Source organism: Pristiophorus japonicus, unplaced genomic scaffold (assembly GCF_044704955.1).
Source record: "Pristiophorus japonicus isolate sPriJap1 unplaced genomic scaffold, sPriJap1.hap1 HAP1_SCAFFOLD_210, whole genome shotgun sequence".
NCBI lineage: Eukaryota > Metazoa > Chordata > Chondrichthyes > Pristiophoridae > Pristiophorus > Pristiophorus japonicus.
This window is the reverse complement of record NW_027251799.1, coordinates 163,495-188,184: the sequence shown is the minus strand read 5'-3', so window position 1 is coordinate 188,184 and position 24,690 is coordinate 163,495.

The following is a 24,690-nucleotide window of genomic DNA, read 5'->3' as shown; positions in this document are numbered from 1 at the left end:
AGAGAGAGATTTAGTCACAGCGAGAGAAAGACAGAAACAATGCAGAGTGAGAGAGAGAGAGAGAGAGAGAGAGCAAGTGAGACAGACAGATTGACAAAGAGAGTACGAGACAGATCGAGAGAGAGAGAGACAGGGAGAGAGAGAGAGAGAGACAGAGACAGAGAGAAAGAGAGATGGGGAGAGAGAGGGCGAGAGAGGGAGAGAGAGAGAGAGAGAGAGAGAGAGAGAGAGACAGGGAGTCAGAGAGAGAGAGATAGAGTGGGTGGGAGACAAGAGAGAGACAGAAAACGATACAGAGCGAGAGAGAGAGAGAGAAAGAGAGAGAGATACAGAGAGACAGAGACAGAGAGACAGAGAGCGAGAGAGAGACAGAATTGCAGAGAGATGCATAGAATGAGACAGAGCGATACATAGAGAGAGGGAGACGGAGAGAGAGAGAGACAGAGATAGGCAGACAAAGAGACAGAGAGATAGACTCAGAGAGAGAGGGACAAACATGCAGAGCGAGAGAGAGATAGAGGGAGAGACAGAGCGTTGGAGAGAGAGAGAGAGTCAGAGAGAGAGAAAAACAGAGAGTTACAGATAAACAACGCGAGAGAGAGAGAACGAGAGCGACAGATGGAGTGAGAGAGCGAGAGAAAGAGAGACAGACAGAGAGAAAGACACAGAGAGCGAGGGAGAGAGACAGAGAGACAGAGAGAGAGATAGATGGAGAGGCAGAGAGAGAGAGAGAAAAAGAGAGAGAGAGAGACAGATAGAATGACACAGAGAGCGAGAGAGAGAGACAGACAGAGTGGGAGACAGACAGAGACAGAGAGGAGGAGATTGCGTGTGTGTGTGTCTCTCTATCTGTTTCTCTTCCTGCATAGATTCTGGGATTGATACAAGGCTATGGGGAGAGAGCGGGGCAATGGGATTAGTTTGGGGATTGATACAGGATTATGGGGAGAGAGCGGGGCAGTGGGATTAGTTTGGGGATTGATACAGGACTATGGGGAGAAAGCGGGGCAGTGGGATTAGTTTGGGGATTGATACAGGACTATGGGGAGAGAGCGGGGCAATGGGATTAGTTTGGGGATTGATACAGGACTATGGGGAGAGAGAGGGGCAATGGGATTAGTTTGGGGATTGATACAGGACTATGGGGAGAGAGCGGGGCAATGGGATTAGTTTGGGGATTGATACAGGACTATGGGGAGGTAGCGGGGCAGTGGGATTAGTTTGTGGATTGATACAGGACTATGGGGAGAGAGCGGGGCAGTGGGATTAGTTTGGGATTGATACAGGTCTATGGGGAGAGAGCGGGGCAGTGGGATTAGTTTGCAGATTGATACAAGACTATGGGGAGAGAGCGGGATAGTGAGATTAGTTTGGAGATTGATACAGGACTATGGGGAGAGAGCGGGGTAGTGGGATTAGTTTGCGGATTGATACATGACTATGGGGAGAGAGCGGGGCAGTGGGATTATTTTGGGAATTGATACAGGGCTATGGGGAGAGAGCGGGGCAGTGGGATTACTTTTGGGATTGATACAGGGCTATGGGGAGAGAGCGGGGCAGTGGGATTATTTTGGGAATTGATACATGACTATGGGGAGAGAGCGGGGCAGTGGGATTATTTTGGGAATTGATACAGGACTATGGGGAGAGAGCGGGGCAGTGGGATTAGTTTGGGGATGGATACAGGACTATGGAGAGAGAGCAGGGCAGTGGGATCTGTTTGAGGATTGATACAGGGCTATGGGGAGAGAGCGGGACAGTGGGATTAGTTTGGGGATTGATACAGGACTATGGGGAGAGAGCGGGGCAGTGGGATTAGTTTGGGGATTAATAAAGGACTATGGGGAGAGAGCAGGGCAGTGGGATTAGTTTGGAGATTGATACAGGACTATGGGGAGAGAGCGGGGCAGTGGGATTAGTTTGGGTATTAATAAAGGACTATGGTGAGAGAGCGGGGCAGTGGAATTAGTTTGGGGATTGATACAGGACTATGGGGAGAGAGCGGGGCAGTGGGATTATTTTGGGGATTGATACAGGACTATGGGGAGAGAGCGGGGCAGTGGAATTAGTTTGGGGATTGATACAGGACTATGAGGAGAGAGTGGGGCAGTGGGATTTGTTTGGGGATTGATACAGGGCTATGAGGAGAGAGTGGGGCAGTGGGATTTGTTTGGGGATTGATACAGGGCTATGGGAAGAGAGCGGGGCAGTGGGATTTGTTTGGGGATTGATACAGGGCTATGGGGAGAGAGCGGGGCAGTGGGATTAGTTTGGGGATTGATACAGGACGATGGGGAGAGAGCGGGGCAGTGGGATTAGTTTGGGGATTGATGCAGGACTATGAGGAGAGAGCGGGGCAGAGGGATTAGTTTGGGGATTGATGCAGGACTATGGGGAGAGAGCGCGGCAGTGGGATGAGTTTGTGTGAGTTTGAGCAGCCATTTTACATGAAAGGCGTCGCGTCCATTTTGTACCACGTCTCTTGTTGCAGAGTCCGAGAGACTGAGGGAGACATAAAGCCAGAGAGAGAGAGACGCAGAGAGAGACAGAACATGAGAGCGCGTGAGAGAGACAGAGATTGAGAGACAGAGAGATAGAGAGACAGAGAGAGAGCGAGAGAGTAGAGGGAGAGAGAGACAGAGAGAGATAGTGGGAGAGAGTGAGAGAGACAGAGAGAGAGTGCGAAAGCGAGACAGAGATTGAGAGAGAGAGGGAGGAACAGAGAGAGAGAGGGAGAAAGAGGGAGATATACAGTGTGAGAGAGAGAGCGAGACAGAGAGAGACGGAGAGAGAGAGAGAGACAGAGAGAACAATAAAGAGAGAGTGAGAGAGTGAGAGGGAAAGAGAGAGGGAGGGAGAGAGAGAGAGAGAAGCAGAGGCAGAGGGAGAGAGAGAGTGTCAGAGAGAGGGAGGGAGAGAGAAAGAGCGAGAAGCAGAGACAGAGAGAGAGACAGAGAGAGGGACAGAGGGTGGGAGGGAGAGAGAGCGAGAAGCAGAGACAGAGGGAGAGAGAGAGGGACAGAGAGGGGGAGAGAGAGAGAGAAAGAACGAGAAGCAGAGACAGAGGGAGAGAGAGAGGGACAGAGAGGAGGAGGGAGAGAGAGAGAGAAGCAGAGAGAGAGGGAGAGAGAGAGGGAAAGGGAGAAGGAGGTGGAGAGAGAGAGAGAGAGAAGCAGAGACAGAGTGAGAGAGAGGGGGACAGAGAGGGGGAGGGAGAGAGAGCGAGAAGCAGAGACAGAGGGAGAGAGAGAGGGATAGAGAGGGGGAGGGAGAGAGAGAAAGAGCGAGAAGCAGAGACAGAGGGAGAGAGAGAGGGACAGAGAGGGGGAGGGAGAGAGAGAGAGAAGCAGAGAGAGAGGGAGAGAGAGAGGGAAAGAGAGAAGGAGGTGGAGAGAGAGAGAGAGAGAAGCAGAGACAGAGTGAGAGAGAGGGGGACAGAGAGGGGGAGGGAGAGAGAGAGAGAAGCAGAGACAGAGGGAGCGAGAGAGGGACAGAGAGGGGGAGGGGGAGACACACACAGACACACAGCTCCTCCCCACAGATACACTGAGATACCAGACCTCAGCTCACTAAGGGTAATTCCCGGAGGGAGATTATTTCACCTGGTTTTCCTGGGTGTGGATTCTCTGGGTTGGAGTCTTGTTGCGAGATCTAGAGGAAGCAAAAAGTGATTGTTACAATGCTAGTGTAAAATGGCGGTCCCTGAGCTGGAAATGTGTGTGTGGGTCAGAGAGCCTTGTGCTGATTAACATCTCAATGGTCAGGGCCAGGGTGAGTCACACAGTTACTGAGGTGTGTGCTGTCTGGGGACATTTACATGTGAATGGGCCCAGGGCAGGGAGCAGGGAGAGAGAGATTACACACCATCTCATATACCCCTAACCCAGGGTCACAGGGTCAGTGACCCCCCTCCCTAACCCAGGGTCAGTGACCCCCCCTCCCTAACCCAGTGTCAGTGACCCTCCCTCCCTAACCCAGGGTCAGTGACCCCCCCTCCCTAACCCAGGGTCAGTGACCCCCCCTCCCTAACCCAGGGTCAGTGACCCCCCCCCTCCCTAACCCAAGGTCAGTGACACTCCCTCCCTAACCCAGGGTCAGTGACCCCCCTCCCTAACCCAGGGTCAACTGGGCTGGGATCAGGATCCCCGGTTGCCCCTCAGTTCTGCCCCTTCGACAGTGCAGCACATTATACACTGTATCTCACCCCCTGTACCTGCCCTGGGAGTGTTTGATGGGACAGTGTAGAGGGAGCTTTACTCTGTATCTAACCCCCTGTACCTGCCCTGGAAGTGTTTGATGGGACAGTGTAGAGGAAGCTTTACTCTGTATCTAACCCCCTGTACCTGCCCTGGGAGTGTTTGATGGGACAGTGTAGAGGGAGCTTTACTCTGTATCTAACCCCCTGTACCTGCCCAGGGAGTGTTTGATGGGACAGTGTAGAGGGAACTTTACTCTGTATCTAACCCCCTGTACCTGCCCCGGGAGTGTTTGATGGGACAGTGTAGAGGGAGCTTTACACTGTATCTAACCCCCTGTACCTGCCCTGGGAGTGTTTGATAGACAGTGTAGAGGGAGCTTTACTCTGTATCTAACCCCCTGTACCTGCCCTGGGAGTGTTTGATGGGACAGTGTAGAGGGAGCTTTACTCTGTATCTAACCCCCTGTACCTGCCCTGGGAGTGTTTGATGGGGACAGTGTAGAGGGAGCTTTACTCTGTATCTAACCCCCTGTACCTGCCCTGGGATTGTTTGATGGGACAGTGGAGAGGGAGCTTTACTCTGTATCTAACCCCCTGTACCTGCCCTGGGATTGTTTGATGGGACAGTGTAGAGGAAGCTTTACTCTGTATCTAACCCCCTGTACCTGCTCTGGGAGTGTTTGATGGGACAGTGTACAGAGAGCTTTACTCTGTGTCTAACCCCCTGTCCCTGCTCTGGGACTGTTTGATGGGACAGTGTAGAGGGAGCTTTACTCTGTATCTAACCCCCTGTACCTGCCCTGGAAGTGTTTGAGAGGACAGTGTAGAGGGAGCTTTACTCTGTATCTAACCCCCTGTACCTGCCCCGGGAGTGTTTGATGGGACAGTGTAGAGGGAGCTTAACTCTGTATCTAACCCCCTGTACCTGCCCCGGGAGTGTTTGATGGGACAGTGTAGAGGGTGCTTTACTCTGTATCTAACCCCCTGTACCTGCCCCGGGAGTGTTTGATGGTACAGTGTAGCGGGAGCTTTACTCTGTATCTAACCCCCTGTACCTGCCCTGGGAGTGTTTGACGGGACAGTGTGGAGGGAGCTTTACTCTGTATCTAACCCCCTGTACCTGCCCTGGGAGTGTTTGATGGGGCAGTGTGGAGGGAGCTTTACTCTGTATCTAACCCCCTGTACCTGCCCTGGGAGTGTTTGATGGGACAGTGTAGAGGGAGCTTTACTCTGTATCTAACAACTTGTACCTTCCCTGGGATTGTTTGATGGGACAGTGTAGAGGGAGCTTTACTCTGTATCTAACCCCCTGTTCCTGCCCTGGGAGTGTTTGATGGGACAGTGTTGAGGGAACTTTACTCTGTACCTAATCCGTGCTGTACCTGCTGTGGGAGTGTTTGATGGGACAGTGTAGAGGGAGCTTTATTTTGTATCTAGCCCCCTGCAGCTGCCCTGGGAGTGTTTGATAGGACAGTGTAGAGAGAGCTTTACTCTGTATCTAACCCCCTGTACCTGCCCTGGGAGTATTTGATGGGACAGTGTAGAGGGAGCTTTACTCTCTATCTAACCCCTGTACCTGACCTGGGAGTGTTTGATGGGACAGTGTAGAGGGAGCTTTACTCTGTATCTAATCCCCTGTACCTGCCCTGGGAGTGTTTGATGGGACAGTGTAGAGGTAGATTAAATTGGAGAGCAGTCGATCTCTGTAATCAATGTCCAATCATCAGAGAGACAGATAGAGAGGGAGAGAAGTAGTGACAGAGAGAGAGAGAGATGGACAGAGAGAGGGAGGAAGAGAGAGAGAAGCAGACACAGAGGGAGAGAGATAGGGACGGAGAGAGAGAGAGAGAAGCAGAGACAGAGGGAGAGACAGAGGGAGAGAGAGAGGGAAAGAGAGAGAGAGACACAGAGATGGAGAGACATAGACAGAGAGACACAGAGAGAGAGAGACAGAGAGAGAGACAGAGAGAGAGAGAAAGAGTGAATGAGACAGAGAGAGACAGTCAGAGAGAGTGACAGAGTGAATTAGACAGAGAGAGAGACAGTCAGGGAGAGTGACTGAGAAAGAGAGTGACAGTGAGCGAGAGAGAGATGGTAAGAGACAGTGAGAGACAGACAGAGAGAGAGAAAATGAGAGAGTCAGAAAGACAGAGAGAGAGATGGAAAAATGCAGGAGAGAGATACAGAGAGAGAGAGAGAGGCATAGAGAGAGAGGGGGAGAGAGAGAGAGAGGAATAGGGAGAAAGAGGGAGAGAGACAGACAGAGAGAGAGAAACACAGGGAAAGAGAGAGAGAGACAGAGAGATGGAGAGAGTAGGACAGAGAGAGAGAGAGGGACAGAGAGAGAGAGGGAGAGAGAGTGGGAGCAAGAGAGGGAGATCGGGAGAAGGTCAGAGAGAGGGAGAGAGAGGGAGAGAGAGAGAGAAAGAGAGCAAGACAAACAGATAGAAACAGATAGAGAGAGAGGGAGATACAGAGATAGGCAGTCAGACAGACAGAGAGAGCGAGAGAGAGAGAGAGAGATAGAGCGAGAGGGAGATGGAAAGAGACAGGAGACAGATAGAGGGAGACAGAGAGAGAAGCACAGAGAGAGGGACAGAGATAGGGATAAGGATAGAGAGAGTAAGGGATAGAGAGAGAGAGCGAGAGGGGGAGAGAGAGAGACCGAGAGAGAGAGTGACAGAGACAAAGGAGAGAGAGACAGACAAAAAGAGTGAGACAGAGAGACAGAGAGATGGAAAGAGACAGGAGAGAGAGACAGAGAAAGAGAGAGAGACAGATGAGAGAGACAGAGCGAGAGAGAGACACAGAGAAAACGAGACAGAGTGTGACAAAGCGAGAAAACGAGACAGAGAGAGAGTCAGAGTGTGTGAATGTGACAGAGAGAGAGAGAGAGAGAGACAGACAGATAATGTCAGAGAGAGGGAGAGTGAGACAGACAGAGAGAGAGAGAGGGATAGAGAGAGATAGGGAGAGAGAGACAGAGAGAGAGAGAGACAGAGAGCGAGAGAGAGAGAGAGAGATAGAGTGAGACAGAGAGGGGAACAGAGAGGGACAGAGAGAGAGAGAGAGCGAGAGAGAGAAAGAGGTGGAAAGCGACAGGAGAGAGAGACAGAGATACAGAAAGAGAGAGAGAGAGGGATAGAGAGAGCGAGGGATAGAGGGAGAGAATTATAGAGAGGGAGGGAAAGAGAGAGAGCCAGAGAGAGACAGGGAGAGAGATAGATCGAGAGAGAGAGACAGAGATACAGAGACAGAGAGAGAGAGACAGAGAGTGATAGAGAGACAGTGAGAGAGAAAGAAACAGAGATAGATCGGCAGAGAGAGAGAGAGAGAGAGAGAGAGACAGAGAGAGTGAGACAGAGAGAGACAGTCAATGAAAGAGACTGCGAAAGAGTGACAGTGAGCGAGAGAGATGGTAAGGGATAGAGAGAGAGAGACAGAGAGAGAGAAAATGAGAGAGTGAGAGAGACAGAGAGAGGGAGAGATGGAAAAATGCAGGAGAGAGAGATAGAGAGGGATAGAGAGAGAGCGGGATATAGAGAGAAACGGATTGGGAGAAGGAGAGAGACAGACAGAGAGAGAGAGATAGAGAGAGAGACAGAGAGAGATGGAGACAACGTGAGAAAACGAGACAGAAAGAGAGACAGAGAGAGTGAGTGTGACATAGAGAGAGAGAGAGAGACAGAGATACAGAGACAGAGAGAGAGCAAGGGAGAGAGAGAATGAGAGAGAGAGTGAGAGACACAGTGAGAGGAACAGAGAGAGAGGCAGAGAGAGAGAGAGAGAGACAGAGCGAGAGAGAGAAAGAGAGGGAAAGAGACAGGTGAGAGAGACAGAGACAGAGAGAGAAATTCAGAGACACAGAGAGACAGAGAAACAGAGAGGGACAGAGAGCGAGAAAGATGGATAGAAAGAGAGAGGGATAGAGGGAGAGAGCGATAGAGTGGGAGAGAGAGAAAGAAAGAGCGAGAGAGACAGAGAGAGATGTAGAGAGAGAGAGATAGAGACAGAGACAGAGAGAGAGACAGAGAGAAAGAAAGAGAGAGAGACAGAGAGAGAGAGAGAGAGAGAGAGAGAGTGAGAGACAGAGAGAGAGAGTGAGAGACAGAGAGAGATATATAGAGAGAGAGAGACAGAGAGAGAGACAGAGAGAGAGAGACAGAGAGAAAGAAAGAGAGAGAGAGACAGAGAGAGAGATAGAGAGACAGAGAGAGAGTGAGGGACAGAGAGAGAGGGAGAGAGAGAGGGAGAGAGAGCAAGAGGAACAGAGAGAGGGACAGAGAGAGAGAAAGAGAGAGACAGAGTGAGAGAGTGGGACACAAAGTGGGAGAGAGAGAGAGATAGAAAGAGAGAGTGAGAGGGAGAGAGAAAGAGACAGGGAGGGAGACAGATAGACAAAGAGACAGAGAGAGAGTGAAAGAGAGAGAGAGCGAGAGAGAGAGAGAGAGAGTGACAGAAGAGAGACACAGAGATAGAGATCGCGTGAGACAGACAGAGAGAGACACAGAGAGAGGGAGAGACAGAGACAGAGTATTTGTGTGTGTGTCTCTCTCTCTATCTGTCTCCCTGTATAGATTCTGGGATTGATACAGGGCTATGGGGAGAGAGCGGGGCAGTGGGATTAGTTTGGCGATTGTAACAGGACTATGGGGAGAGAGCGGGGCAGTGGGATTAGTTTGGGGATTGATACAGGACTATGGGGAGAGAGCGGGGCAGTGGGATTAGTTTGGGGATTGATACAGGAGTATGGGGAGTGAGCGGAGCAGTGGTATTAGTTTAGGGATTGATACAGGAGTATGGGGAGAGAGCGGGGCAGTGGGATTAGTTTGGGGAGTGATACAGGACTATGTGGAGAGAGCGGGGCAGCGGGATTAGTTTGGGGATTGATACAGGGCGATGGGGAGAGAGCGGGACAGTGGGATTAGTTTGGGGATTGAAACAGGGCGATGGGGAAAGAGCGGGGCAGTGGGATTAGTTTGAGGATTGATACAGGGCTATTGGGAGAGAGTGGGGCAGTGGGATTAGTTTGGGGCTTGATACAGGACTATGAGGAGAGAACGGGGCAGTGGGATCAGTTTGGGATTGATATAGGACTATGAGGAGAGAGCGGGGCAGTGGGATTAGTTTGGAGATTGATACAGGGCTATGGGGAGAGCGCGGGGCAGTGGGATTAGTTTGGGGATTGATACAGGGCTATGGGGAGAGAGCGGGGCAGTGGGATTAGTTTGGGGATTGAAACAGGGCTATGGGGAGAGAGTGGGGCAGTGGGATTAGTTTGGGGATTGATACAGGACTATGAGGAGAGAGCGGGGCAGTGGGATTTGTTTGGGTGCGATTGAGCAGCCATTTTACAGGAGATGTGTGGTGACCATTTTACACCAGGACACGTGTTACAGAGAAAGAGAGAGAGAGAGAGACAGAGAGAGAGAGAGAAGACAGTAATAGAGAGAGAGAGAGAGAGACAAGAGAGTCAGAGTGACAGAAATAGTGAGCGAGAGAGGCACATACAGGGAGAAAGAGAGAGACATAGAGAAAGAGACAGAGCGAGAGAGACAGATAGAGCCAGAGAGAGAGAGAGAGAGAGAGAGAGAAAGAAAGACACGGAGAGACTGAGAGTGAGAGTCAGAGAGAGAGAAAAAACAGAGACACAGATAGACAGAGAAACAAAGAGAGAAAGGGAGAGACAGAGACAGCGAGAGAGTGAAACAGAGAGAGATACAGAGCGAGGGAGAGAGAGAGAGTCAGAGAGAGAGACACAACAAATCCAAAGCAAGGGAGAGAGAGACAGAGAGAGAGACACAGAGAGAGGGGAACAGAGGGACAGAGAGAGCGAGAGAGAGAGAGAGGCAAACTTATAGAGAGATAGAGAGGGACAGACAGAGAGATAGAGAGAGAATGATGGAGAGAGAGGGAGACAGAGATCGGCAGACAGAGAGATCTAGAGAGAAAGAGTAAGAGAGAAAGGGACAGAGAGAGAGGGACTGAGAGAGCGAGTGTGTCTGTGAGTGTGTGTGTCTCTATCTGTCTCCCTGTATAGACTCTGGAATTGATCCATGGCTATGGGGAGACAGCGGGGCAGTGGGATTAGTTTGGGGATTCATACAGGGCTATGGGGAGAGAGCGCGGCAGTGAGATTAATTTGGGGATTGATACAGGACTATGGGGAGATAACCGGGCAGTGGGATTAGTTTGGGGATTGATACAGGACTATGGGGAGAGAGCGGGGCAGTGGGATTCGTTTGGAGATTGATACAGGACTATGGGGAGAGCGCGGGGCAGTGGGAATAGTTTGGGGATTGATACAGGACTATGTGGAGAGAGCAGGGCAGTGGGATTATTTTGGGGATTGATACAGGACTATGGGGATAGAGCGGGGCAGTGGGATTAGTTTGGGGATTGATACAGGGCTATGTGGAGAGAGCGGGGCAGTGGGATTAGTTTGGGGATTCATACAGGGCTATGGGGAGAGAGCTCGGCAGTGGGATCAGTTTGGGATTGATATAGGACTATGAGGAGAGAGCGGGGCAGTGGGATTAGTTTGGGGATTGATACAGGGCTATGGGGAGAGCGCGGGGCAGTGGGATTAGTTTGGGGATTGATACAGGGCTATGGGGAGAGAGCGGGGCAGTGGTATTAGTTTGGGGATTGAAACAGGGCTATGGGGAGAGAGTGGGGCAGTGGGATTAGTTTGGGGATTGATACAGGACTATGAGGAGAGAGCGGGGCAGTGGGATTTGTTTGGTTGCGATTGAGCAGCCATTTTACAGGAAATGTGTGGTGACCATTTTACACCAGGACACGTGTTACAGAGAAAGAGAGAGAGAGAGAGACAGAGAGAGAGAGAGAGAAGACAGTAATAGAGAGAGAGAGAGAGAGAGACAAGAGAGTCAGAGTGACAGAAATAGTGAGCGAGAGAGGCACATACAGGGAGAAAGAGAGAGACATAGAGAAAGAGACAGAGCGAGAGAGACAGATAGAGCCAGAGAGAGAGAGAGAGAGAGAGAGAGAGAAAGAAAGACAGGGAGAGACTGAGAGTGAGAGTCAGAGAGAGAGAAAAAACAGAGACACAGATAGACAGAGAAACAAAGAGAGAAAGGGAGAGACAGAGACAGAGAGAGAGAGAAACAGAGAGAGATACAGAGCGAGGGAGAGAGAGAGAGTCAGAGAGAGAGACACAACAAATCCAAAGCAAGGGAGAGAGAGACAGAGAGAGAGACACAGAGAGAGGGGAACAGAGGGACAGAGAGAGCGAGAGAGAGAGAGAGGCAAACTTATAGAGAGATAGAGAGGGACAGACAGAGAGATAGAGAGAGAATGATGGAGAGAGAGGGAGACAGAGATCGGCAGACAGAGAGATCTAGAGAGAAAGAGTAAGAGAGAAAGGGACAGAGAGAGAGGGACTGAGAGAGCGAGTGTGTCTGTGAGTGTGTGTGTCTCTATCTGTCTCCCTGTATAGACTCTGGAATTGATCCATGGCTATGGGGAGACGGCGGGGCAGTGGGATTAGTTTGGGGATTCATACAGGGCTATGGGGAGAGAGCGCGGCAGTGAGATTAGTTTGGGGATTGATACAGGACTATGGGGAGACAACCGGGCAGTGGGATTAGTTTGGGGATTGATACAGGACTATGGGGAGAGAGCGGGGCAGTGGGATTCGTTTGGAGATTGATACAGGACTATGGGGAGAGAGCGGGGCAGTGGGAATAGTTTGGGGATTGATACAGGACTATGTGGAGAGAGCGGGGCAGTGGGATTATTTTGGGGATTGATACAGGACTATGGGGACAGAGCGGGGCAGTGGGATTAGTTTGGGGATTGATACAGGGCTATGTGGAGAGAGCGGGGCAGTGGGATTAGTTTGGGGATTGATACAGGGCTATGGGGAGAGAGCGCGGCAGTGGGATTCGTTTGGAGATTGATACAGGACTATGGGGAGAGAGCGGGGCAGTGGGAATAGTTTGGGGATTGATACAGGACTATGGGGAGAGAGCGGGGAATTGGGATTATTTTGGGACTGATACAGGTCTATGGGGAGAGAGCCGGGTAGTGGGATTAGTTTGGGGATTGAAACAGGACTACGGGGAGAGCGCGGGGCAGTGGGAATAGTTTGGGGATTGATACAGGACTATGTGGAGAGAGCGGGGCAGTGGGATTATTTTGGGGATTGATACAGGACTATGGGGAGACAGCGAGGCAGTGGGATTAGTGTGGGGATTGATACAGGACTATGGGGAGAGAGCGGGGAAGTGGGATTAGTTTGGGGATTGATACAGGGCTATGTGGAGAGAGCGGGGCAGTGGGATGAGTTTGGGGATGGATACAGTGCTATGTGGAAAGAGCGGGGCAGTGGAATTGTTTTGGGGATTGATAGAGGGCTATGGGGAGAGAGCGGGGCAGTGGGATTAGTTTGGGGATTGATACAGGGCTATGGGGAGAGAGCGGCAGTGGGATTAGTTTGGGGATTGATACAGGGCTTTGGGGAGAGAGCGGGACATTGGGATTAGTTTGGGGATTGAAACAGGGCTATGGGGAGAGAGCGGGGCAGTGGGATTAGTTTGGGGATTGATACAGGGCTATGGGGAGAGAGCGGGGCTGTGGGATTAGTTTGGGGATTGATACAGGGCTATGGGGAGAAAGCGGGGCAGTGGGATTAGTTTGGGGATTGATACAGGGCTTTGGGGAGAGAGCGGGGCATTGGGATTAGTTTTGGGATTGAAACAGGGCTATGGGGAGAGAGCGGGGCAGTGGGATTAGTTGGGGGATTGATACAGGGCTATGGGGAGAGAGCGGGGCTGTGGGATTAGTTTGGGGATTGATAGAGGGCTATGGGGAGAGAGCGGGGCAGTGGGATTAGTTTGGGGATTGATGCAGGGCTATGGCGAGAGAGCGGGGCATTGGGATTAGTTTGGGGATTGAAACAGGGCTATGGGGAGAGAGCGGTGCTGTGGGATTAGTGTGGGGATTGATACAGGGCTATGGGGAGAGAGCGGGGCTGTGGGATTAGTTTGGGGATTGATCGAGGGCTATGGGGAGAGAGGGGGGCAGTGAGATTAGTTTGGTGATTGATACAGGGCTATGGGGAGAGAGCGGGGCAGTGGGATTAGTTTGGGGATTGCTACAGGGCTATGGGGAGAGAGCGGGGCAGTGAGATTAGTTTGGGGATTGGTACAGGGCTTTGGGGAAAGAGCGGGGCAGTGGGATTAGTTTGGGGATTGATACAGGGCTATGGGGAGAGAGCGGGGCAGTGGGATTAGTTTGGGGATTGATACAGGGCTATGGGGAGAGAGCGGGGCTGTGGGATTAGTTTGGGGATTGATAGAGGGCTATGGGGAGAGAGCGGGGCAGTGGGATTAGTTTGGGGATTGATACAGGGCTATGGGGAGTGAGCGGGGCAGTGGGATTAGTTTGGGGATTGATACAGGGCTTTGGGGAGAGAGCGGGGCATTGGGATTAGTTTGGGGATTGAAACAGGGCTATGGGAAGAGAGCGGGGCAGTGGGATTAGTTTGGGGATTGATACAGGGCTATGGGGAGAGAGCGGGGCTGTGGGATTAGTTTGGGGATTGATAGAGGGCTAATGGGGAGAGAGCGGGGCAGTGGGATTAGTTTGGGGATTGATACAGGGCTATGGGGAGAGAGCGGGGCAGTGGGATTAGTTTGGGGATTGATATATGGCTATGGGGAGAGAGCGGGGCTGTGGGATTAGTTTGGGGATTGATAGAGGGCTATGGAGAGAGAGCGGGGCAGTGGGATTAGTTTGGGGATTGATACAGGGCTATGGGGAGAGAGCGGGGCAGTGGGATTAGTTTGGGGATTGATACAGGACTATGGGGAGAGAGCGGGGCAGTGGGATTAGTTTGGGGATTGATACAAGGCTTTGGGGAGAGAGCGGGGCATCGGGATTAGTTTGCGGATTTAAACAGGGCTATGAGGAGAGAGTGGGGCAGTGGGATTAGTTTGGGGATTGATACAGGGCTATGGGGAGAGAGCGGGGCAGTTGGATTAGTTTGGGGATTGATACAGGGCTTTGGGGAGAGAGCGGGGCTGTGGGATTAGTTTGGGGATTGATAGAGGACTATGGGGAGAGAGCGGGGCAGTGGGATTCGTTTGGGGTTTGATACAGGGCTATGGGGAGAGAGCGGGGCAGTGGGATTAGTTGGGGATTGATACAGGGCTATGGGGAGAGATCGGGGCAGTGGGATTAGTTTGGGGATTGATAGAGGGCTATGGGGAGAGAGCTGGGCAGTGGGATTAGTTTGGGGATTGATACAGGGCTATGGGGAGAGAGCGGGGCTGTGGGATTAGTTTGGGGATTGATAGAGGGCTATGGGGAGAGAGCGGGGCAGTGGGATTAGTTTGGGGATTGATACAGGGCTATGGGGAGAGAGCGGGGCAGTAGCATTAGTTTGGGGATTGATACAGGGCTATGGGGAGAGAGCGGGGCAGTGGGATTAGTTTGGGGATTGATACAGGGCTTTGGGGAGAGAGCGGGGCATTGGGATTAGTTTGGGGATTGATACAGGGCTATGGGGAGAGAGCGTGGCTGTGGGATTAGTTTGGGGATTGATAGAGGAATATGGGGAGAGATCGGGGCACTGGGATTAGTTTGGGGATTGATGCAGGGCTATGGGGAGGGAGCGGGGCTGTGGGATTAGTTTGGGGATTGATAGAGGGCTATGGGGAGAGACCGGGGCAGTGGGATTAGTTTGGGGATTGATACAGGGCTATGGGGAGAGAGCGGGGCAGTGGGATTAGTTTGGGGATTGATACAGGGCTATGGGGAGAGAGCGGGGCTGTGGGATTAGTTTTGGTATTGATACAGGACTATGGTGAGAATGCGGGGCAGTGGGATTAGTTTGGGGATTGATACAGGACTATGGGGAGACAGCGGGGCAGTGGAATTAGTGTGGGGATTGATACAGGACTATGGGGAGAGAGCGGGGCAGTGGGATTAGTTTGGGGATTGATATAGGACTATGGGGAGAGAGCGGGGCAGTGGGATTTGTTTGGGGATTGATACAGGGCAATGGTCAGAGAGCGAGGCAGCGGGATTAGTTTGGAGATTGATATAGGACTATGGGGAGACTGCGGGGCAGTGGGATTAGTTTGGGGATTGATACAGGGCTGTGTGGAGAGAGCCGTGCAGTGGGATTATTTTTGGACTGATACAGGACTATGGGGAGAGAGCGGGGCAGTGGGATTAGTTTGGGGATTGATACAGGACTATGGGGAGAGAGCGGGCAGTGGGATTAGTTTGGGGATTGATACAGGACTATGGGGAGTGAGCGGTGCAGTGGGATTAGTTTGGGGTTTGATAAAGGAGTATGGGGAGAGAGCGGGGCAGTGGGATTAGTTTGGGGATTAGCACAGGGTTATGGGGAGAGAGCGGAGCAGTGGGATTAGTTTGGCGATTGATACAGGGCTATGGGGAGAGAGCGGGGCAATGGGATTAGTTTGGGGATTGATACAGGACTGTGGGGAGAGGGCAGGGCAGTGGGATTAGTTGGGGATTGATACAGGACGATGGGGAGAGAGCGAGGCAGTCAGATTAGTTTGGGAATTGATACAGGGCTATGTGGAAAGAGCGGGGCAGTGGAATTATTTTGAGGATTGATAAATTGCTTTGGGGAGAGAGCGGGGCATTGGGATTAGTTTGGGGATTGAAACAGGGCTATGGGGAGAGAGCGGGGCAGTGGGATTAGTTTGGGGATTGATACAGGGCTATGGGGAGAGAGCGGGGCAGTGGGATTAGTTTGGGGATTGATACAGGGCTATGGGGAGAGAGCGGGGCTGTGGGATTAGTTTGGGGATTGATAGAGGAATATGGGGAGAGATCGGGGCAGTGGGATTAGTTTGGGGATTGATACAGGGCTATGGGGAGAGAGCGGGGCAGTGGGATTAGTTTGGGGATTGAAACAGGGCTATGGGGAGAGAGCGGGGCTGTGGGATTAGTTTGGGGATTGATAGAGGGCTTTGGGGAGAGACCGGGGCAGTGGGATTAGTTTGGGGATTGATACAGGGCTATGGGGAGAGAGCGGGGCAGTGGGATTAGTTTGGTGATTGATACAGGGCTATGGGGAGAGAGCGGGGCAGTGGGCTTAGTTTGGGGATTGATACAGGGCTATGGGGAGAGAGCGGGGCAGTGGGATTAGTTTTGGGATTGATACAGGACTATGGTGAGGGAGCGGGGCAGTGGGATTAGTTTGGGGATTGATACAGGACTATGGGGAGACAGCGGGGCAGTGGGATTAGTGTGGGGATTGATACAGGACTATGGGGAGAGAGCGGGGCAGTGGGATTAGTTTGGGGATTGATACAGGACTATGGGGAGAGAGCGGGGCAGTGGGATTTGTTTGGGGATTGATACAGGGCTATGGTCAGAGAGCGAGGCAGTGGGATTAGTTTGGAGATTGATATCGGACTATGGGGAGACAGCGGGGCAGTGGGATTAGTTTGGGGATTGATACAGGGCTGTGTGGAGAGAGCCGGGCAGTGGGATCAGTTTGGGGATTGATACAGGACTATGAGGAGTGAGCGGGGCAGTGGGATTAGTTTGGGGTTTGATACAGGAGTATGGGGAGAGAGCGGGGCAGTGGGATTAGTTTGGGGATTTGCACAGGGCTATGGGGAGAGAGCGGAGCAGTGGGATTAGTTTGGCGATTGATACAGGGCTATGGGGAGAGAGCGGGGCAGTGGGATTAGTTTGGGAATTGATACAGGACTGTGGGGCGAGAGCAGGGCAGTGGGATTAGTTGGGGATTGATACAGGACTATGGGGAGAGAGCGAGGCAGTCAGATTAGTTTGGGAATTGATACAGGGCTATAGGGAGAGAGCGGGGCTGTGGGATTAGTTTGGGGATTGATAGAGGGCTATGGGGAGAGAGCGGGGCAGTGGGATCAGTTTGGGATTGATATAGGACTATGAGGAGAGAGCGGGGCAGTGGGATTAGTTTGGAGATTGATACAGGGCTATGGGGAGAGCGCGGGGCAGTGGGATTAGTTTGGGGATTGATACAGGGCTATGGGGAGAGAGCGGGGCAGTGGGATTAGTTTGGGGATTGAAACAGGGCTATGGGGAGAGAGTGGGGCAGTGGGATTAGTTTGGGGATTGATACAGGACTATGAGGAGAGAGCGGGGCAGTGGGATTTGTTTGGGTGCGATTGAGCAGCCATTTTACAGGAGATGTGTGGTGACCATTTTACACCAGGACACGTGTTACAGAGAAAGAGAGAGAGAGAGAGACAGAGAGAGAGAGAGAAGACAGTAATAGAGAGAGAGAGAGAGAGACAAGAGAGTCAGAGTGACAGAAATAGTGAGCGAGAGAGGCACATACAGGGAGAAAGAGAGAGACATAGAGAAAGAGACAGAGCGAGAGAGACAGATAGAGCCAGAGAGAGAGAGAGAGAGAGAGAGAGAAAGAAAGACACGGAGAGACTGAGAGTGAGAGTCAGAGAGAGAGAAAAAACAGAGACACAGATAGACAGAGAAACAAAGAGAGAAAGGGAGAGACAGAGACAGCGAGAGAGTGAAACAGAGAGAGATACAGAGCGAGGGAGAGAGAGAGAGTCAGAGAGAGAGACACAACAAATCCAAAGCAAGGGAGAGAGAGACAGAGAGAGAGACACAGAGAGAGGGGAACAGAGGGACAGAGAGAGCGAGAGAGAGAGAGAGGCAAACTTATAGAGAGATAGAGAGGGACAGACAGAGAGATAGAGAGAGAATGATGGAGAGAGAGGGAGACAGAGATCGGCAGACAGAGAGATCTAGAGAGAAAGAGTAAGAGAGAAAGGGACAGAGAGAGAGGGACTGAGAGAGCGAGTGTGTCTGTGAGTGTGTGTGTCTCTATCTGTCTCCCTGTATAGACTCTGGAATTGATCCATGGCTATGGGGAGACAGCGGGGCAGTGGGATTAGTTTGGGGATTCATACAGGGCTATGGGGAGAGAGCGCGGCAGTGAGATTAATTTGGGGATTGATACAGGACTATGGGGAGATAACCGGGCAGTGGGATTAGTTTGGGGATTGATACAGGACTATGGGGAGAGAGCGGGGCAGTGGGATTCGTTTGGAGATTGATACAGGACTATGGGGAGAGCGCGGGGCAGTGGGAATAGTTTGGGGATTGATACAGGACTATGTGGAGAGAGCAGGGCAGTGGGATTATTTTGGGGATTGATACAGGACTATGGGGATAGAGCGGGGCAGTGGGATTAGTTTGGGGATTGATACAGGGCTATGTGGAGAGAGCGGGGCAGTGGGATTAGTTTGGGGATTCATACAGGGCTATGGGGAGAGAGCTCGGCAGTGGGATCAGTTTGGGATTGATATAGGACTATGAGGAGAGAGCGGGGCAGTGGGATTAGTTTGGGGATTGATACAGGGCTATGGGGAGAGCGCGGGGCAGTGGGATTAGTTTGGGGATTGATACAGGGCTATGGGGAGAGAGCGGGGCAGTGGTATTAGTTTGGGGATTGAAACAGGGCTATGGGGAGAGAGTGGGGCAGTGGGATTAGTTTGGGGATTGATACAGGACTATGAGGAGAGAGCGGGGCAGTGGGATTTGTTTGGTTGCGATTGAGCAGCCATTTTACAGGAAATGTGTGGTGACCATTTTACACCAGGACACGTGTTACAGAGAAAGAGAGAGAGAGAGAGAAGACAGTAATAGAGAGAGAGAGAGAGAGACAAGAGAGTCAGAGTGACAGAAATAGTGAGCGAGAGAGGCACATACAGGGAGAAAGAGAGAGACATAGAGAAAGAGACAGAGCGAGAGAGACAGATAGAGCCAGAGAGAGAGAGAGAGAGAGAGAGAGAGAAAGAAAGACAGGGAGAGACTGAGAGTGAGAGTCAGAGAGAGAGAAAAAACAGAGACACAGATAGACAGAGAAACAAAGAGAGAAAGGGAGAGACAGAGACAGAGAGAGAGAGAAACAGAGAGAGATACAGAGCGAGGGAGAGAGAGAGAGTCAGAGAGAGAGACACAACAAATCCAAAGCAAGGGAGAGAGAGACAGAGAGAGAGACACAGAGAGAGGGGAACAGAGGGACAGAGAGAGCGAGAGAGAGAGAGAGGCAAACTTATAGAGAGATAGAGAGGGACAGACAGAGAGATAGAGAGAGAATGATGGAGAGAGAGGGAGACAGAGATCGGCAGACAGAGAGATCTAGAGAGAAAGAGTAAGAGAGAAAGGGACAGAGAGAGAGGGACTGAGAGAGCGAGTGTGTCTGTGAGTGTGTGTGTCTCTATCTGTCTCCCTGTATAGACTCTGGAATTGATCCATGGCTATGGGGAGACGGCGGGGCAGTGGGATTAGTTTGGGGATTCATACAGGGCTATGGGGAGAGAGCGCGGCAGTGAGATTAGTTTGGGGATTGATACAGGACTATGGGGAGACAACCGGGCAGTGGGATTAGTTTGGGGATTGATACAGGACTATGGGGAGAGAGCGGGGCAGTGGGATTCGTTTGGAGATTGATACAGGACTATGGGGAGAGAGCGGGGCAGTGGGAATAGTTTGGGGATTGATACAGGACTATGTGGAGAGAGCGGGGCAGTGGGATTATTTTGGGGATTGATACAGGACTATGGGGACAGAGCGGGGCAGTGGGATTAGTTTGGGGATTGATACAGGGCTATGTGGAGAGAGCGGGGCAGTGGGATTAGTTTGGGGATTGATACAGGGCTATGGGGAGAGAGCGCGGCAGTGGGATTCGTTTGGAGATTGATACAGGACTATGGGGAGAGAGCGGGGCAGTGGGAATAGTTTGGGGATTGATACAGGACTATGGGGAGAGAGCGGGGAATTGGGATTATTTTGGGACTGATACAGGTCTATGGGGAGAGAGCCGGGTAGTGGGATTAGTTTGGGGATTGAAACAGGACTACGGGGAGAGCGCGGGGCAGTGGGAATAGTTTGGGGATTGATACAGGACTATGTGGAGAGAGCGGGGCAGTGGGATTATTTTGGGGATTGATACAGGACTATGGGGAGACAGCGAGGCAGTGGGATTAGTGTGGGGATTGATACAGGACTATGGGGAGAGAGCGGGGAAGTGGGATTAGTTTGGGGATTGATACAGGGCTATGTGGAGAGAGCGGGGCAGTGGGATGAGTTTGGGGATGGATACAGTGCTATGTGGAAAGAGCGGGGCAGTGGAATTGTTTTGGGGATTGATAGAGGGCTATGGGGAGAGAGCGGGGCAGTGGGATTAGTTTGGGGATTGATACAGGGCTATGGGGAGAGAGCGGCAGTGGGATTAGTTTGGGGATTGATACAGGGCTTTGGGGAGAGAGCGGGACATTGGGATTAGTTTGGGGATTGAAACAGGGCTATGGGGAGAGAGCGGGGCAGTGGGATTAGTTTGGGGATTGATACAGGGCTATGGGGAGAGAGCGGGGCTGTGGGATTAGTTTGGGGATTGATACAGGGCTATGGGGAGAAAGCGGGGCAGTGGGATTAGTTTGGGGATTGATACAGGGCTTTGGGGAGAGAGCGGGGCATTGGGATTAGTTTTGGGATTGAAACAGGGCTATGGGGAGAGAGCGGGGCAGTGGGATTAGTTGGGGGATTGATACAGGGCTATGGGGAGAGAGCGGGGCTGTGGGATTAGTTTGGGGATTGATAGAGGGCTATGGGGAGAGAGCGGGGCAGTGGGATTAGTTTGGGGATTGATGCAGGGCTATGGCGAGAGAGCGGGGCATTGGGATTAGTTTGGGGATTGAAACAGGGCTATGGGGAGAGAGCGGTGCTGTGGGATTAGTGTGGGGATTGATACAGGGCTATGGGGAGAGAGCGGGGCTGTGGGATTAGTTTGGGGATTGATCGAGGGCTATGGGGAGAGAGGGGGGCAGTGAGATTAGTTTGGTGATTGATACAGGGCTATGGGGAGAGAGCGGGGCAGTGGGATTAGTTTGGGGATTGCTACAGGGCTATGGGGAGAGAGCGGGGCAGTGAGATTAGTTTGGGGATTGGTACAGGGCTTTGGGGAAAGAGCGGGGCAGTGGGATTAGTTTGGGGATTGATACAGGGCTATGGGGAGAGAGCGGGGCAGTGGGATTAGTTTGGGGATTGATACAGGGCTATGGGGAGAGAGCGGGGCTGTGGGATTAGTTTGGGGATTGATAGAGGGCTATGGGGAGAGAGCGGGGCAGTGGGATTAGTTTGGGGATTGATACAGGGCTATGGGGAGTGAGCGGGGCAGTGGGATTAGTTTGGGGATTGATACAGGGCTTTGGGGAGAGAGCGGGGCATTGGGATTAGTTTGGGGATTGAAACAGGGCTATGGGAAGAGAGCGGGGCAGTGGGATTAGTTTGGGGATTGATACAGGGCTATGGGGAGAGAGCGGGGCTGTGGGATTAGTTTGGGGATTGATAGAGGGCTAATGGGGAGAGAGCGGGGCAGTGGGATTAGTTTGGGGATTGATACAGGGCTATGGGGAGAGAGCGGGGCAGTGGGATTAGTTTGGGGATTGATATATGGCTATGGGGAGAGAGCGGGGCTGTGGGATTAGTTTGGGGATTGATAGAGGGCTATGGAGAGAGAGCGGGGCAGTGGGATTAGTTTGGGGATTGATACAGGGCTATGGGGAGAGAGCGGGGCAGTGGGATTAGTTTGGGGATTGATACAGGACTATGGGGAGAGAGCGGGGCAGTGGGATTAGTTTGGGGATTGATACAAGGCTTTGGGGAGAGAGCGGGGCATCGGGATTAGTTTGGGGATTTAAACAGGGCTATGAGGAGAGAGTGGGGCAGTGGGATTAGTTTGGGGATTGATACAGGGCTATGGGGAGAGAGCGGGGCAGTTGGATTAGTTTGGGGATTGATACAGGGCTTTGGGGAGAGAGCGGGGCTGTGGGATTAGTTTGGGGATTGATAGAGGACTATGGGGAGAGAGCGGGGCAGTGGGATTCGTTTGGGGTTTGATACAGGGCTATGGGGAGAGAGCGTGGCTGTGGGATTAGTTTGGGGATTGATAGAGGAATATGGGGAGAGATCGGGGCACTGGGATTAGTTTGGGGATTGATGCAGGGCTATGGGGAGGGAGCGGGGCTGTGGGATTAGTTTGGGGATTGATAGAGGGCTATGGGGAGAGACCGGGGCAGTGGGATTAGTTTGGGGATTGATACAGGGCTATGGGGAGAGAGCGGGGCAGTGGGATTAGTTTGGGGATTGATACAGGGCTATGGGGAGAGAGCGGGGCTGTGGGATTAGTTTTGGTATTGATACAGGACTATGGTGAGAATGCGGGGCAGTGGGATTAGTTTGGGCATTGATACAGGACTATGGGGAGACAGCGGGGCAGTGGAATTAGTGTGGGAATTGATACAGGACTATGGGGAGAGAGCGGGGCAGTGGGATTAGTTTGGGGATTGATATAGGACTATGGGGAGAGAGCGGGGCAGTGGGATTTGTTTGGGGATTGATACAGGGCAATGGTCAGAGAGCGAGGCAGCGGGATTAGTTTGGAGATTGATATAGGACTATGGGGAGACTGCGGGGCAGTGGGATTAGTTTGGGGATTGATACAGGGCTGTGTGGAGAGAGCCGTGCAGTGGGATTATTTTTGGACTGATACAGGACTATGGGGAGAGAGCGGGGCAGTGGGATTAGTTTGGGGATTGATACAGGGCTATGGGGAGAGAGCGGGGCAATGGGATTAGTTTGGGGATTGATACAGGACTGTGGGGAGAGGGCAGGGCAGTGGGATTAGTTGGGGATTGATACAGGACGATGGGGAGAGAGCGAGGCAGTCAGATTAGTTTGGGAATTGATACAGGGCTATGTGGAAAGAGCGGGGCAGTGGAATTATTTTGAGGATTGATAAATTGCTTTGGGGAGAGAGCGGGGCATTGGGATTAGTTTGGGGATTGAAACAGGGCTATGGGGAGAGAGCGGGGCAGTGGGATTAGTTTGGGGATTGATACAGGGCTATGGGGAGAGAGCGGGGCAGTGGGATTAGTTTGGGGATTGATACAGGGCTATGGGGAGAGAGCGGGGCTGTGGGATTAGTTTGGGGATTGATAGAGGAATATGGGGAGAGATCGGGGCAGTGGGATTAGTTTGGGGATTGATACAGGGCTATGGGGAGAGAGCGGGGCAGTGGGATTAGTTTGGGGATTGAAACAGGGCTATGGGGAGAGAGCGGGGCTGTGGGATTAGTTTGGGGATTGATAGAGGGCTTTGGGGAGAGACCGGGGCAGTGGGATTAGTTTGGGGATTGATACAGGGCTATGGGGATAGAGCGGGGCAGTGGGATTAGTTTGGTGATTGATACAGGGCTATGGGGAGAGAGCGGGGCAGTGGGCTTAGTTTGGGGATTGATACAGGGCTATGGGGAGAGAGCGGGGCAGTGGGATTAGTTTTGGGATTGATACAGGACTATGGTGAGGGAGCGGGGCAGTGGGATTAGTTTGGGGATTGATACAGGACTATGGGGAGACAGCGGGGCAGTGGGATTAGTGTGGGGATTGATACAGGACTATGGGGAGAGAGCGGGGCAGTGGGATTAGTTTGGGGATTGATACAGGACTATGGGGAGAGAGCGGGGCAGTGGGATTTGTTTGGGGATTGATACAGGGCTATGGTCAGAGAGCGAGGCAGTGGGATTAGTTTGGAGATTGATATCGGACTATGGGGAGACAGCGGGGCAGTGGGATTAGTTTGGGGATTGATACAGGGCTGTGTGGAGAGAGCCGGGCAGTGGGATCAGTTTGGGGATTGATACAGGACTATGAGGAGTGAGCGGGGCAGTGGGATTAGTTTGGGGTTTGATACAGGAGTATGGGGAGAGAGCGGGGCAGTGGGATTAGTTTGGGGATTTGCACAGGGCTATGGGGAGAGAGCGGAGCAGTGGGATTAGTTTGGCGATTGATACAGGGCTATGGGGAGAGAGCGGGGCAGTGGGATTAGTTTGGGAATTGATACAGGACTGTGGGGCGAGAGCAGGGCAGTGGGATTAGTTGGGGATTGATACAGGACTATGGGGAGAGAGCGAGGCAGTCAGATTAGTTTGGGAATTGATACAGGGCTATAGGGAGAGAGCGGGGCTGTGGGATTAGTTTGGGGATTGATAGAGGGCTATGGGGAGAGAGCGGGGCAGTGGGATTAGTTTGGGGATTGATACAGGGCTATGTGGAAAGAGCGGGGCAGTGGAATTATTTTGAGGATTGATAAAGGGCTTTGGGGAGAGAGCGGGTCATTGGGATTAGTTTGGGGATTGAAACAGGGCTATGGGGAGAGAGCGGGGCAGTGGGATTAGTTTGGGGATTGATACAGGGCTATGGGGAGAGAGCGGGGCAGTGGGATTAGTTTGGGGATTGATACAGGGCTATGGGGAGAGAGCGGGGCTGTGGGATTAGTATGGGGATTGATAGAGGAGTATGGGGAGAGAGCGGGGCAGTGGGATTAGTTTGGGGATTGATACAGGGCTATGGGGAGAGAGCGGGGCAGTGGGATTAGTTTGGGGATTGATACAGGGCTATGGGGAGAGA